We start from the raw sequence: 13,500 nt of genomic DNA on the forward strand, positions 1-13,500 counted from the left end.
AGTCTTAATTAGACCTACAGGCTTCTAAGACCCTTAAAGTATTGTCCCCCAGCAAGCTTGACACTCAGCCTGATGTACAGGAGAACTGATCTATCTCCTGATGACTTCTGTGAAACAGAACAGATAATATACGGAAAGCCCTTTAAGTGTTGAGAAACAATCGTATCTTGGACTTCAATGAAATGAGATTTTTCAAAATGAAATGAAGCCTCTGGGCCCCCTAAATTTCTATGGGCAGAATGCAGGCTGAAAAAGTCATTCATCTGGAACCAACAGTCGATTTTTATTGGCAAGGCAGGAAGCCACAGAGAATAGAGCCAAGAACAACAGAAAACCATCTCCGGTGACAACTGCATCCTAACTGAGGTTTATGCCCTGTCCCAGATCGGGAGGATTGCTGAGCTTTCCATCTTGCCATGGAACAGTTCCTGTGATGTAGCTCCACAGCCCGTCCCACTGTTCTGATCTGAGCCCTAGACTGACATTTATATCTAAAGAATGGGGAAGAAGGGCAGATAACCTATCCTTTTAATTCACAAATTTGTGCCTGAAAAGTTACACCCAACCCATATGCACCTGGATAGAATTTAATGAATGAAATTTTGCTATTTCAGTTTGAGCCTGATGCCGTAATGGGATGAGACTGCTGGGCCTTTGGGAAGTGAGTGTATTTGGCCTGTGAAGGAATGTGAATGATTTGTGGCTATAAGGCAGACATGTGTCCATCAATTCTTTGATGGGACCTATTTCTTCACATCTTGAGTCTGGTCTGACCCTTTACCTATTCTGATCAAGAATAGTTGTTCTGAGAATTCTTCACCATGAACTAAGGTTGTCAGCTTCAACTTTTCAACTTTGGAAAAAAAGTCAGCCACCAAGTAAAAAGTCAGACTTCTGTGGGGCAGCTGTCGGCAGAAGCTAACTAGAGCCCTGGAAAGACACCACAAGAAGACAGTTTCTCCGACAGTCCTTAGATGTCTCATCCAAACAGTGCAGAAACATCCTGAAAGTCCCAGCTCTTACCAGTGTCACATGCTCTAGACACAAGCCAGCTTTACAAATCCCTGTCCAAATAGCAGAACAGTCCGCAGGCAAACACCTATGGTTGGTTTAATCCATTAACAGGTAAGGTGGTTCCTAATGCACCTTGGACAACCAAATCAGTACATTTCTCTATCCTTCTTCCATGCAAAATAACTATTAAGTTTTATCTCTCTACCTGTTAACATTACTCTAGTCAGCCCCCCCCCCCTTCACTCCCACTGTCTCATTGTGTTTTCGCCAACCACTCTTGGTAACTTCCTAGTATGTCTCTTCATGAATCACACTGTCATGACCCTGATACACCCCATTCCTCAAATCATAATCAAATATTCTTCCTAAATGCAAATCTAATATTGTATCTGTGTTTAAAATACTTTCTAACTCCCCATCATACACAAGATAAGTCAAAATTCTTCAGCATGGCCCACACGGCATTACCAATTTGGCATCAGATCACTTCTCCAGTTTCCTGATGTACCATCTCCCATAGATAACAAGCACTCAAAAAAAAAAATCATAGTGTAATAGGAAAACCCAGAGTAAGTTACTAGAATCTAAACACATATGTGTTCTACTAATTAATCATGTGAACTTGCCCAAATCACTAAACAAGTGGTAGTTTCTGTTATTTAACATCATGCTAGGGGCTGGTGATTTACCTCAGCGGCATAAGCACCTTGCCTTGCAAGCAGGCGGTCGTGAGTTCGATCCCCGGTACTGATTAAAAAAATTAAAAAAAAAAAAAACCATCATGCTAGACAGGAACAAAGTGATCTTTTGCTCTCTCATCCATCTTTAATATGCTGTAGTTCTCCAAACACTTTCAAGAAATGAATCACAAAGAAAGGAAAATATGTTTCAAAGAGGAAGTTACATGTATCCCCCTTCTCCTTACCCAGCTTCAACCCTCAAGCCTGGATGAGACCTTGTTTCCAGGATCCATTTCCCTGTCTGTTCTCAGACTTCCTCTTTCTTCCTCTGAAGTCATGTTACTTCACCAACCCCAAGCTTCTTTGCCAAAATGTCTCCCAGGACAATGGGGAAGAGCCGGTGTCAAGGCCATCTGCTGCACTGTGTCTCCACTGAGCTGCTCTGGAGTCAGGTACTCTCCTAGGCAAGGAATACTTGCATGACCATTTCCAGTCAGGCGCTAGTACTAAATGACCTTGGCATTAGGCAGCTTTTTAATAGCTGAAAAAAAAAGTAAAGTCAGAAAGAACACAGTATTTCACCTTCACACAGGAATTGAACAACCCACGCTGTTTTATCAACGTTTATACACAGAATAAAAAATGCAATGCTCTGGCAATGGGAAAGTCTCTTTTTAGCAATATTTAACTAAAAATACAGATTATATTCTCTCACTCACAGAATGCAGCAGGCTTATTTTCCAGATAATAAAGATGTTTTCATTTTGGAGTTTCCTGGGGTTTATTTTTCTGTGACAATAATTTTTACTTGTTTTTAAAGTCTATGTAAAACTAGAAATCACGGTAGAAAACTACAGTATAAGCTCCAGAAATATAATTGTTTTAAAAAAGATATTTTTTAAGTCCTGGAGACAAGAACATTTGTCAAATGAATTGAATTAATTACCCAAGTCATGAAAATCTATAGTCTTTCACTCGTATGAACACTTTACATAAAAATACTGGTCAGAATCTCCAAAAAATGTCATCTGTGTCTGTTCTTCCTCCACATATTATTACTAAGCTGTTTAAATAAGATATACGTACTCTGTGGGCTGTGTAACAGTCTGCCAAGGATACCCCAAAGTCAAGGAAAAACACAGCATATATTCTGACATGTACTAGAGGGAAGGGTGACAAAATCATTTTACTAAGAAGCAATTAAAATGATTTTTGTATTAAAACACACAATATGTATTGCTAAATAAACTAAAATCTCCATTAATCTTCAATAAACAACAGGGAGATACATAATTTTGAGCTTGTGGCAGACTGCAAGGGTCTCAGACCTACATAGCTTACGCCCTCAGACTTCCTGGCCCTGAAGCTGCGGTGGAAAACTTCCAAAGGACTACACAGACTATTTCACCACCCTTTCAATGCAAGAACTATTTCTAAAATATTGATTCTAGTTTAATAAGTACTTCCCTTTTCATGCAACAGTTTTGAAAACATATACAACATATTTAACGTTGAGCATTCTGATCACAGTCCCCACTTAAAAGGTCATTTGCCTGGCATATTCCAATACTGTATTTAGCACATACTAAAGTGAAATTTTTTACTTTTCTTTTCCATGTAGTTTTCTACCCACAGCAAATACAAGCACACATGTACACACACAGAGACACACAACATCATCATCTTTGATGAAAAGATTTCATATACATTATACTGTAAGTATATTTTAATTCAAATTAGCACTGAACGAAGGGTAAAATTTATTTTTTTTAAAAAAGGTAAAAATGAGAGAGATAAACAACATATAATGCCTTGGCACAAAAGAGGAAAGGGAGCCACTGGAGAGGCACAGGCATGCACACAGGCATCTGAAGACCCTCTGTCCCATCAGACAGGAGGAAGCTGTGAAGCCTGCCAGTCACCAGGCATCAGGTTAATGAGCTCCACAGCCCAAGACAACAGTATGTCTGGCATCTGCAGTCTGGGGAAAGAACACACATGGGGAGGAAAAGACGTTCCAAAACAAACCAAAGTGGAAGACTGACTGCCTCTCCCCCCTGGATGATGACACATCCTGTAACAGTCAGTACCTGTGGATTCAGGGTAAAGACTCTTAATTCTCTCTTTAACCACATCTTCAACTTTATAATGCTAGTCATTTTAATGTATTAAATTTACTTTTTGAATGTGTATATGCGAATGTAAAAATTTTGCATATTAATAGGATACCAAATGATGTTTCAATACATGTACATGTTGCATAATCAGGGTAAATGTGTCTGTCTTCTAAAATATTTACTATTCCTTTAGGATGAGGACATTACAACTTTTTTAAACTACATGGTAAATTATTAATTAAAATCACTTTAATCTTCAGTAGCACACCAGAACTTCTTACTTCTAATTGCTCATTTTATTTTTAAAAGAAAAGTTTTTGAGTAGAGGAACACGGATTAAGAAAATTATTGGTTTTAATTACACAGTTAATAATAAAAATTATTTGCTAACAACTAGCTTTTCATCATTACTAAACAAAATGTTTTTGTAATACAATCTATTCATATTGTCTAAATAGTTAACACTATAAATGTTTGGGGATTTTATTATATACAAGAAGTTTTTTGACTATTTTCCTCTCACATATAACTAAAGAATAAAGCCAAGAATTGTGAATAATTTTATCAATTCCAATATTTCTAAAATTCATATTATGCTCCAAAATAATTAATGCACATGCAAAGAAAACAATTTACTATTTCTTGTGTATATACTTATAATACAATATTTAATTCAATTAATTTCTTTCATGATTATATTTTGCCTCTTCCTAGCTAGTCACAGCTTATTACAAAATAATACTTGTAAAAACTGAATTCCTCATCTATTTTTGTGTTTATTATTAAAAGTTTTCCCTTTACTATTAAAAGTCCTCCCAAAAAAATGTACTCAACAAACTGAGAACACAGAACCAAGCATGACAGATAATTCTTAAGAAAAGTAGTAAAGTAAACATAAGAGAGAGTTGTTTAAATTCAAAAATAACTACAGAAATACAAATTTAATCAACATAACACTCGTTCTGGAAAAGGTCATCAAACAATGGATACACGCAAGGCTGGGCATCCATATACATTATATTAGTAGTAAAACTGAAAGCTAAAAGCAGGCTTTTGGTAAAAACTACTGGGCAAAGCGCTTTATATTTTCATAATTTTAATTCAGTAATCTACTTTTGGGAATCTAATCTCCCTCAAAAAATCATAAACTATAAAAATATATTTCTATATAGGCTTATACATGCCTAGAGTTTCTCCTAAAAAGTTTGTAAGAATTGATTTTATTATGTGTGGTGGTATGTATGAATAGCTATTTTGAAAAAAACAAGACATTATGGTAGTCATTGTTACTTTCCTACTGTCTTGTTTTGCAGTCTTGTAATGCTTTCATTCTTCTGTCTTGATTGGTTTTATACAATTTTATTTTGCTTGAATTTATTGTGTGTGAAGGTATGGATAACTATTTCAAGGAAAACAAGAGATTTTATGGTAGCCACTGTTGATTTCCCATTGTCTTGTTTTGAAGTCCTATGTTGCTTGCATTGTTCTGTTCTGATTTACTGAACAGAATTTAAAATACTTATATATATAATTTATTAAATTTTTCTTAAAAATACTTTTTTTTTTGTACCAATGATTGAACTCACGACCTCACACTTGCCAGGCAGGCACTTATGCCACTGAGCTAAACCTCTGGCAAAAATACTTTTTAAAACTATTTTAAAATCTTTATTAAAATGTCACACAAAATAAATGACAGCTGTTCAGCCGAGCAGTACTAAATACACGTATACATATACAGTCTAAATACATATATAAATACGTAGTCTTTCCTACATGAAAATAACAATAGGTATGTGAATTAGAGCATGGTTATTCTGAGGAATAGTAAACAGTCACTAGTCACTTTTCGAAAGACAATAGAAGATAAAGAATATAGAGACTTAATACAATATAATTACAAAACTTTTAAAATGATTTATTTCACTTTAAAAGTTTCAAATTCACAGAATAGATAGTAAAACTTCCTTGAGATCCATCCCATTTTTCCTACTGGTAACACTCTCCTTTAGCCTAGTAAACCAAAACTGTTATCAACTAAAATCAATACTTTATTCAGATGTCTTAAGTTTTTCCTCCAATGTCTTTTTGTGTTTCAGCACCCCATCTGGGAGATCACGTTACATATGTCATTGTGTCTAAGTTCCTCTTTGCTGGGACAGTTTCTCATACTTGCTTTAAATGACCTTCACAGTTTTAAGGAGTATTCATCAGGCATTAGAATGTTTTCTAATTGAAAACTGCTGGAATGGTTTTCTCATGACAACATTGGGATGATCACAAACTTAAAGTGTCATCTGTAACAACACATTTAATAGAAGGCATTAAAAAGCTAAAAATAATAAAAAGTTAACAGCAATTGTGTTTTGATGAGGGACTGTGGATAATCCGTTCCCCCTTACACTTTTCTAAATTATCTTCTAAAACATTTCATTGCAGTCATTTGTTATGACACTAAAAGGAACTATGTAAATCTGCCTAGTTAAAAAGTGAGCAGTACTAGAAATATGCCCATCTGCTGTCCTTCCACACATACACAGGGATGGTCACACTTGTCCACCAGCTGCTGTTTCTCCTCCATGTCACCAGCAGCCGTGCAATGGATTTGACAGCTGTTGAATGACTTCTAGGTACTGGCACATTATCTAGGACAAGGGTAGAGAAGGACGATTTATTTGTGAGGGCTGTAGTGCCACTGACATCTTTCTTACATGTGGGCCATCATGTATCTAATGTCCTTAGGGATACAAAAGGGAAGATTCCAGCTTGCTAACTCTCATCGGTCTGGAAAGAAAACCATGTTGAACTACTAGGTTTTCTGAAAGGTACTAAAAATAACATGAGATAATTTTTGCAAAAGCATATAATTTATACTTTACAATACACGCATTATTTTAAGCCCAGAAAAGTACACATCAGCATGTAATTTCCTAAGGGGAGAAAGAATTGAAAGGAAAGTGATTTGCTTTTCTACTTAAAAACCTCAGGTAATCCTAGCTCAGTGGCACATGCCTGTGATCCCAGAAACTTAGAAGGCCAAAGCAGTCTTTCATGGCACAAAGTATCATAATCATCTTTCATTACTACCTAAACAGGTCATAAATATTAGCATAGCAAAGTCTTAAGCCAAAAACCCATTTACTTAAACTAACCACCAAAAAGTATATGAAACAAGTCATCGTTCCAAAGAGTAGTCCACAAAACTTTCAATAAGTTTCATGATATACAAAGATTATAATCCTTTAATTCTCTTTTGAGAATGTCAATGTCATTTTTTGTGTCCTGTTCCTTTTAAATTGAAATTAAATGTAGCTTTCCATATTCCATGCACATCTCTCTCCCTTGGCTGCCATTATTTTAAGAAGGATGCTCATGATCACTAATCTGGAAGAGAGAAGCTTCTTACCCATAACTAAATTAATTCATCCAGGCCATTCAAACAGCTGCAGAGACTAAAAGTATCCAACTGTGAAAGATCTGTGCCTTCATGTTTCTTTGCCTTTTAACAAGCTATTTCCATACACATATCTCAAGGGAATCTGGTAAGGAACACATCCAAGAGTCCAAGCCAAAAAAGCAGCATTCAACATCTTCACAGCCATTTAGAAGCTACAATAAACACTGGGTTCCTTGTAACATCATGATTTGCATACTTTACATTGGCACCTCCTAGATTTGAAAAATGGCAAAGGTGCTCAAAGTTTGCCGCTCAACTCAACTCGTGTTAGTTAAAGAAGGCAGGTCTTTGTTAAACCACCAGTACAATACATTGTTTTAACAGGGAGCACCTTTTATGTCTCTGTCCTTTCTTTCTGCCTCAGCACAATTTTCTCAAAGAACATATAGCAAAATACAGAGCACCAAGGAAAGGAACCTAGAAAGAGAGTGCAGGTGAAGATAAAGGGATCAGGATGGATTTAGCACATCGCAGTAGCTGACCCAAGGCAATCCAGAACGTTTCCAAACACGGGGTATTTGGGGACTTCATCAATGTGAGATATACAGTTCTATTTACTCACTTTTTTATGATTCATGGGAAAGAAAAATAAAAAAACTAATTTATTAGAGAGAGACTGCTCAGTAAAACTCAGGCACTTTCCTCCCATACTAGACTGCAAAAATCCTACATAATTAGATAGTGTCTGTGATTCATCTGTCCATAAAGATTTAGAGTAGTTTAGAACAGAAAAATAATAACTAAGTCACAGGCAGGTGGTTCATAGGTCTGCCACCTATGGGTTAATTAAGGGTCTAGAACTCAGGAACATGTAAAATAGAAGCAACTGGGGGACCCTCAATATCCTGTAACACTGAAAACTTAACATGAGAGCTAAGTATCATTCCCAGAATAAACTGAGGCACCCAAAGCAGAAGACTGAGAAAATGAGATTCTGATCTGTTTGGAGGGCGGGACAACAAGTCACCTAAGGCCCCAGCTGTCGACACTGCTGAGTGAGTGCTAGCTACAGATTCCACCCCACCTCATTCAAGCAGTTGTTACCTCTCTGCACCTCTACTTATTCAGCAACTGTTTGTCTGAATACTTACTAAGTCTGGACCCTGTGCTAAATGCTAGTTTTAAAACCATGAGTAAGTATGAACACTTCCCTCAATAATATTAAAATCCTCAAGCAATCCTAGCTAGTGGCACATACCTGTAATCCCAGCCACTCAGGAGGCTAAATCAGGAGGAATGAAAGTTTTGAGGCCAGAATAGGAAACTTAGCAAGACCCTGTAATTAACAAATAAAGAAAAAAAAAAAGAGGATAGTGATGTACCTCAGTGGTAACAACACCCTGGGTTTGAGCCCAACTACTGAACAAAACAAAACAAACTTCAGTGACTTTTTGCCAGATCAATTTCTTTCAAATCTCTTCCTCAAGTTTTCCAAAAGATTATACTTCTGAATTCTGCAAAGAAGCCAACAGCAATGGAAGCATAATTTTTGCATTTCTGAAAACAAGAATGATCTCAAAACCAAAATCCATAGGCAACATTCATAACAAATGTAGTTGAAAAAAATATCTCTTGAAATCTGAAAACACAAACAGCTTTAATAAAAACCAAATACAAGATTTCCGCAGTCTCAATATATCTGAGGAAAGAGGTAAACGGAGGAAACAGAGCATCTTAAGAACCCAGGAACAAGAGAACCACAAAGCAGCCAACAGATACCCACTGCACATCCCAGTCAGCCAAGCTGAGTACAGCAGGTAACAGAGATAGGATCTGTCTTCTTCAATCACCAGGTGATGCAGACGGTCCCACAGCAAAGTCTGCAAGCTGACCCTCCAGGATTCTCATCTAAAAAAGGAACCTTCACCAACAAGAAACTGCTGCAGACAGAATCACACTTGAGCAGGACACAGACCACAGAGGAAAAGAAAGAGGATCCAGATGAAAGAGAAAGCTCCAACCAAAAAATCTCAAAAAATAAGCTGCCATGCTCATTCACTTTCTGTAAGCACACAATTTGCTGGTTTTTAACGTATTTACAATGTTGTTCAAACATCACCACTATCTAACTTTAAAACATTTTCAGCAGCTCCAAAGTAACCCTGTATCCGTTACCAGTCAGGCCCCCCCATCACTGACCATACTCTCTTCCCCTAGTCCTGGCAACCACTAATCGGATTTGTCCATGTGTAGACCTAACTATGAATATTTTCAACATTTTATACTAATGGTGTTGTACAGTTTGTGGTCTTTTATAATTAACTTCCTTCATTTAAGCACTTTGAGCTTCAACCATGCTGTAGCACGTATTAGTACCTCATTCCTTCCTATTGCCAAATAATGTTTCATTATGTAAAATACATCACATTTTGATTATGCATTCATTGCTTACGGGATATTTGGGTTGCTTCCACTTTTGGCTATTATGAATAATGTTGTAATGAACATTCATGTATAAGTTTTATATCGAGCTATATTTTCACTTCTCTGACAGATACTTCTGGTAGATACCTAGACATGGAACTGCTAAGTCATACAGTATAATTTCATGCTTAACCATTCGAGGAACTGCCAGCCCATTTTCCTCTCCCACCAGCAGTGTGTGAGGGTTCCAATTTCTCCACTTTCTCATCAATACCTGCTTTTGTTCATCCTTTTGATTACATTTACTCCGGTGGGTAGACGTAGTATCTCCTCACGGTTTTCGACTTGCTAAGCACTTTTCACACTCATTTTGCCACTTGCATGTATTACTTGTAAAAATTTCCATTCACACATTTTGCCAATTCTTTAAGTAGATTACTGATCTTTATTATTAAGTTACAGCAAATCTTTATATATTCTGTTTATAAGTCTATTCTGATGCATGATTTTCAAATATTCATTCTCATTCCATGGGATATAGTTTTGCTTTCTTAAACTAAAAAACGTAAGTTCTTATATCAATTATTTTCTCCATTGTGTTTTGGGGTCATATATAAAAATTCACTTACTATTCCAAAGTCATAAAGATTTATTCCTGTTTTCTTCTATGAGTTTTATATTTTCAGCTGTTACATTTATAGCTATGATTTGCTTTGGGTTAGTTTTTTTGTACAGTGTAAAGCAGTGCCCAAAATCACTCTTCTGCATGTGAATATCCAGGTACCTCTGCAATACTTGAAAAAATAATTTTATTTTTCTATTGAATTTTCTTAGTTCTCTTGCCAAAGGCTGATGATCAGTTTAAGAGTTTATCTCTGGATTCTCACTTCTTTTCTATACATATATTACCACACTATCTTAACTACTGTAGCTCTGTAGTATATTTTAAAATGGAGAAGTGTGGGGGCTGGGGATTTAGCTCAGCGGCATAAGCGCCTGCCTTCATGCAAGCAGGCAGTCGTGAGTTCAATCCCTGGTACCGATAAAAAGGAAAAAGACAAAAAAAAAAAATGGAGAAGTGTGAAACCTCTAAATTTAATTATATGCCTTAAGATTGTTTGGGTATTCTGATCCATTACTTTTCCACATGAATTTTAGTATCAACCTGTCAATTTCTGTAAGAAAGCCAGCTATAATTCTGTGAGGTTTATGTATTGAATTTTCAGATAAATCTGAGTATGCCCTTTTAACTATATAATGCTTACAATGCATGAACATGAATGCTTTCCTATTTATTTGCATCTTCTTTAACATTTCTCAATGTTGTGACTTTCAGTGTACAAATTTTGTACTTCTATGAAATTTGTTGCCAAGTATTTTATTATTTTCATTATAAATAGAATTGTTTCCTTAATATCTTTTGTACTTATTTGATAGTATACAGAAATACACTTGATTACTGTTGGTTGATCTTATATACTAAAAAATTTGCTGAACTTGTTAGTTTTGATCATTTTAGTTGATTCTTTTGGATTTATACTATACCCAAACCTTTTGTAATGACAGTTTTATTTCTTCCACTCCAAGACAAATATTAATAAACTACATTTAAGAAGAAGATAGTTAGCAAAATAAAAAAAAAAAAAAAGGAGGAGGAGGAGGAGGAGAAATTAAAGATGATGATGGTGGACCATGCAACACTGAGAGTGAAAGTGCTAAATGCAAATTTTAAGTCTTAATAATGATACATAAAGCATGCCTACAGATAGATGATAGATTCATAAATATGTATTTATATATAAATTCAGTATATCAGACAGAGATATTTGTCAGTTACCAGTCTTGCCTTCAAGAAAAATGTTACACTCACAGTATGTTTTTCTTTACATGGTAATATACATCTTTATTTTTTAACCCTAAAAATACATATATACCCTAGAGATGACTAGTTATTATTAGTTTGAGTTTAAATTTTTCTACAGTAAAGTGTTTTCTTTTTTATTTTATAAAAAAGAAAATTTCATAGCAAGAAAGGGAATAACAATAGTTAATACACCATGTATCAATATCTGCAAAGTGGTAATTCAGAGTACAAGAGACACTTACAAAGGAGAAACAAACAGGTAATAGCACAAGCTCTCTTTTCATTGAACGAAGAAAAACTAGTCATATAAATTAATTAGCACATATATTAAAAACACTTCTAAAAAAGGAATAATTTGGAGAATTATTTGAATTTCTCCTTACTTCTTATTTATCTATCTTCTATTTTGTTCTTTATTCTCATATACATTTTCTCATGAGCAAAACATGTGATATGTAAATTTGTATGTTGAGAATATAATGTTCAGTAAAATTTTTTTTCCAATTTAAAATGTTTATTCATTTTAAACAGTGTGTTATCACTTCTTCCCTAGAAATTCCAGTGCCTCAACTGTTTTGTTGTTCCATTTCAGTAGTATAGTTTGACTTAAACATTCAATTAGTTTGCAGTGTGGATTTATTTAAAGAGACTCATTTACGTTTTTTAACCCCTTCAAAATATCCTAACAGATGATTTAAAGTAGTAGGTCCTTCTTGAAATTTTGCAAAGAATTTAATCCACTCAACAATGTAATTTAAATTGATCCTTTCTGAAGCTTCACAATAAAATAAATGAAAACCTCAAAACAATTTTCAGGAACAAAAACACAAATCGGCTGTTAACAAAGACCTTCAAGAGACCATAAATATTCTCTATAATTCCACCTTCTCTTTAACTATGATGTAATTTCAATTAATAAATTAAACAAACTTCTGGAAAGCTATAAAATCTCTTCGGAAATGTCTTTTAAACATTTTGATCTGATTGAAAAGAAGTTTTAACAGACTATTCAGAATTAGGATTTTTACTTTTGTTAACCTTAATCTCATTTCCTGCTGACCCTAAAAGTCATTTGTCTGCTTTGTACAAAGAAAATAAAAGCACTCTCCAGACTTACATACTGTATATAAGAAATATGAGCATACCACAGAATGCTCATAACAATCACTCAATAAAAGGAGCTATGATTAGCAAGTTAATACATTTTCATCATGCCCCATTTGAAACATTTTCTACAAATGGCTGTCTGCCCTTATCATACTAAAAGTTCTTTCATTTCAGTCTGTGCTCCACTGTGTTGTGCTAAACCACAAATGCCACAACGCATATGAGTAATGCAGGTGTGAACACGACTCCACGGTATGCAAACTCAGGACAGCATTTCTTCTCTCTTCTCCTCAGCCGACCCTGAAATACCACAACCTATCACCGGAGTGAATTATGCGCCTAATAAACTAGAAGCCAATGAAGACTAGAGGTCAAAAATTTAAATAAACTGCACACATGCCATATTTGCTTCAGATGGGTCATGGCACACTGCATAGAATTAATACCATTCCCTGAGGAGCAGAATTATTTTGGGTTAACAAAAAATTACATATATTTTTTTTCAGAGACACACATGAAAATTGAAAGTAAAAACAATTACTTTAGAACTAGTAAGAGGAAAATATATATTCTAACCATGGATATAAAATTCAACCAATTTCAAATGCCAGACCTTTCACATACACCATGAATCCACGTGGTGACATGCATAAGGCCACAGAGACAAAAAAGCTGAAAGTACCCTAATATTGTGCCACATATCTTACAACAAATGGTTTAAATATTATTTCTCCAGAACTACTCTTTTGATTTACTGAGCCGAAAAGGCCAGTATGTAGAAAATAGGATATGAACTCAAATTCTAATGTAGGTAACTAGACTTAAACAAATTACTAATACCATTCTTTCCGAAACCTTCAAACGATCATGTAATGAAATGGGACTAGTTATCACTTT

At 35.1% G+C, this 13,500-nt stretch overlaps 1 protein-coding gene across 6 annotated transcripts in view; it reads right to left on the reverse strand.

The window, feature by feature from the left end:
- Window positions 1–13,500, reverse strand: part of Tbc1d4 (TBC1 domain family member 4) — a 185,388-nt gene that overhangs the window by 107,704 nt on the left and 64,184 nt on the right. The window contains exon 1 of one of the 6 annotated variants that reach the window (XM_063246850.1): window positions 1,940–2,276. The exons of the other annotated variants lie outside the window; for them this stretch is intronic. The gene's annotated coding sequence lies outside the window, so the exon portion shown is untranslated. Of the gene's footprint in view, window positions 1–1,939; window positions 2,277–13,500 lie in introns of those variants that run through there. 6 annotated transcript variants of the gene reach the window in all.

This window comes from Cavia porcellus, unplaced genomic scaffold, assembly GCF_034190915.1.
Source record: "Cavia porcellus strain 051 isolate PalLab524CR breed Dunkin Hartley unplaced genomic scaffold, mCavPor4.1 scaffold_4, whole genome shotgun sequence".
NCBI lineage: Eukaryota > Metazoa > Chordata > Mammalia > Rodentia > Caviidae > Cavia > Cavia porcellus.